We start from the raw sequence: 3,654 nt of genomic DNA, 5'->3' as shown, positions 1-3,654 counted from the left end.
TATATATATATATATATATATATATATATATTGTGTCAGTACAACCACGGCTAACTAAATAAGGCTGCTAAGTGACTAAATCGGTGTGAATAAGTGTGAATCTTACATACATGCATACATGCACACACACACACACACACATATATATGCGCAGGCGCAGCTGTGTGGTAAGACGTTTTGCTTTCCAGTCACACGTTTTCGGGTCAGTCCGCTGCGTAGCACATTTGCTAAGTGTCTTTTACTATAGCCGCGGACCGATCAAAGCTTTGTGAGTGGATTTAGGAGACGGAAACTGAAAGAAGCCCACATCCCCTACTCAATTTAGGATCACAACACAAAAATACACTGCAACACAATTTCTTTTTTTCAATAGGCTCTGCCCAATTTTACATTATCCCAAAACGGATCAAAGAGGAGAAAAATCCCATCACCTTTAAACGGAATCTGGACGAATTTCTTCTAGAGATACCAGATAAGCCACCTATGCCTGGATATAACTTACTCAACAAGAACTCCCGACTCGAATGGGCTATAATACCACAAGACTTGACTTTTAGCCCAGGTAAACTTCTTTACCAGCTGGTTACCGATACTTTTAAAGCGACCCACAGTCGCTGATCTCGTTTAAACTGTTTTAGAGCTGACCACTCATTAGTCACTTCCTCACCAAACGTTTCGTTGATAACGCGTGCAGTTTCTAATGTTCATTCTTCATACTTTGCTGGGTGTTTACAGGCGAGAATTTGCGAAGATATGAGAGTAGCATTTGTATTTGTGCGTATATATATATACATATATATATATACATACATATATATATATATGTGTGTGTGTGTGTGTATATATATATACGACGGGCGTCTTTCAGTTACCGTCTTCCCAATGCACTCGCAAGGCTTTGATCGGCTCGGGGCTATACTAGAAGACAATTGCCCATGGTGCCACGCGGTGGGACTGAACTCGGAACCATGATGTTGGGAAGCAAGCTCCTTACTACACAGCCACACCTGTGCTATATCCATCTATCTATCTATCTATCTATCTATCTATCTATCTATCTATCCATCTATCTATCTATCTATCTATCTATCTATCTATCTATCTATCTATCTATCTATCTATCTATCTACCCTTATGTATCATTGCTGCACACATGTGCATGTAATTTTAATATAAAAATTGATTTCTGTAGTTATTTATTTATTTATAATTTTCTTTTTTATTCTGGAAAGAAAATTATGAGCAAAAAGCTTTTTAAAAGAGACATTTTTTTAGTGAAATTATCTGAAATAATAAGTGGAATATATGAAGTGGTCTTACACACACGCAAACACACACACATGCACACACACACAGACACACACATGCACACACATGCACAGACACACACACGCACACGCACACTCTCAACCCTCTCACATAAGCATTTACATACATACATCTATATACATACACACACACACATATACACATTTATACATACATATATAAGTTTAGTCGATCAAGTATAATTATGTGTAAGAATAATATGCATACACACATAAAGATATATACGCCGACGTTTGTATATGTGTGTGTGTGTGTGTGTGTGTGTGTGTGTGTGTGTGTACTGTGTGTGCATATACATCATGTCATTACAGTCAGTCTTATATATGCTGTTTACTTTTTTGCATTTTAAGTACTTTCTTTAAACTGCTTTTAATTAGTTTTTAACTCATCTCAGAAATGCATAAATCTATTTACTTTGACATCATAAAATAGTTCTACAGTGCCATACGTCATCTGCTCCTCTTCCCACCACCGTCGCCGCTATAATCACCCACTGGCGTCACCGCTCCTGCTACCTCCGCCATTACTATCTACACCGCCGCCGCCACGAATGAAAAATAGACACAGATGAGTGGAACATCCTATGAACCGTAGTGTAATACACCACACAAGTCTGAATAGATGCCTAATGCAACTGACCGTTGTGTGAGCTAAGAAGTGGTGACACTACTGAGAACGGGCCAAAACGAAGGTGACGCAATAGACTATATTATTCTTAACAATTCTTCTAAATACATAGCTAAAAATTTCGAAAACACTCGCTCTTGCTTTCGATAGTGTAGTACAGAACGTACCAATATGTTCATTCTACCGCAGATGCATTAAGACAATATATGACTTATCTAAAATGTCATAGCGTAGGTGTGCACTGGATCTGGCTTTGATTGATAGGAATCAGTGAAAATAAGATTCAGTCATCACCACATGGGTTGTCTGGGGTGCAGCTTGTTTCACATTCTGCTTCAGAATTTAGAACAGCGGTTCTCAACCGCGGCTCCCTGGGACGCATGCAGCGTCCAAGTGTTCTTCCGGCGGCTACCAGTGGTCTTCACTCTAGAACCATGATAAATGTTCCGTTGATTACTTTGTGTTTTACTTATTTTGGTGCAGCCCCCTAAAAATATCCAGGTTTGGGATATGGTCTGGATATTAAAAAGCTTGAGAACCATTGGTTTACATTCAGTTGATATCTAAACGGTTCCCTAATTATTATTGGTGTTTTTGATTGTCAGGCCTGGCTATGTGGTCAAAAATCTTGTTTCCCGACCATGTGGTTTGGGTTTCAGTTCCACTGTGCATCACTTCGGGCAAGTGGTTTCTGCTGCAGTCCCGGGACGACTTGTGAATAGATTTGGTAGACAGAAACTGAATGAAGCCCGTCGTATATATACATACACACACATTTCTATATATACACACATGTGTGTGTGACTGTGCTTGTGGTTGTCGCACACCACCGTTTGACAACCATAGTTGGCTCGTTTACATTTCCGTAACATAGCAGTTCGGCAAAAGAAAACGATAAAATAATATACCAGACTTCAAAAAAAAAAAAAAAAAAAAAAAAAAAAAAAAAAACTAATTAGTACTGGGGTCGATATTTGGTTGACCAAACCCTTCAAGGCGATGCCCCAGCATGGCCAGCGTCCAGTGACTGACGCTTATAAAAGATAGAAAATCATATTCATTGAAATCCAACCGATTGTACTTTTGTTTCTACATTAATTTCACTCTCCAAACATCATGGGCCCCCGTCGCCAATAAACAAAAAAAATCCCATTATAATTACCGTTCATATAATTTCCTTCAACATTTTCATCTGCTGACAGGCGGAGGTGGGGCAGTGGACTGAGAAAATAACGGAGGCAAACCGAACTAAATTTATGTTATTTCACGCTGCCGAGTTCATATTTAACCATTCCTTCTTTTATCTTAGTTTTATTGATGACACATTCCTTCCCCGTCTCATCATCTAAGCGTTGAGTTAGGAGGTTCAATAAGAAATAATATTTACTTCCATCATAATTCTCGCAGCTCGGCAAGAAATATGCGATTGTAATCATCATTGCTTTTAGGCGAAAGTATATATGATGACGATGAGGAACATTATCAGTCATTTATCAGCGTCCTTCGCCAACCTCTCTTACTTTTTTCATCATCATCATCATCATCAACACCATCATCATCATCATCATCAACATCATCATCATCATCATCATCAACACCACCACCACCACCACCACCACCACCACCACCACCATCATCATCCTCATCCTCATCCTCATCCTCATCCTCATCATCATCATCATCATCATCATCATCCTC

The sequence above is a fragment of the Octopus bimaculoides genome, chromosome 11 (assembly GCF_001194135.2).
Source record: "Octopus bimaculoides isolate UCB-OBI-ISO-001 chromosome 11, ASM119413v2, whole genome shotgun sequence".
NCBI lineage: Eukaryota > Metazoa > Mollusca > Cephalopoda > Octopoda > Octopodidae > Octopus > Octopus bimaculoides.
Note: the sequence above shows the minus strand (reverse complement) of the source record.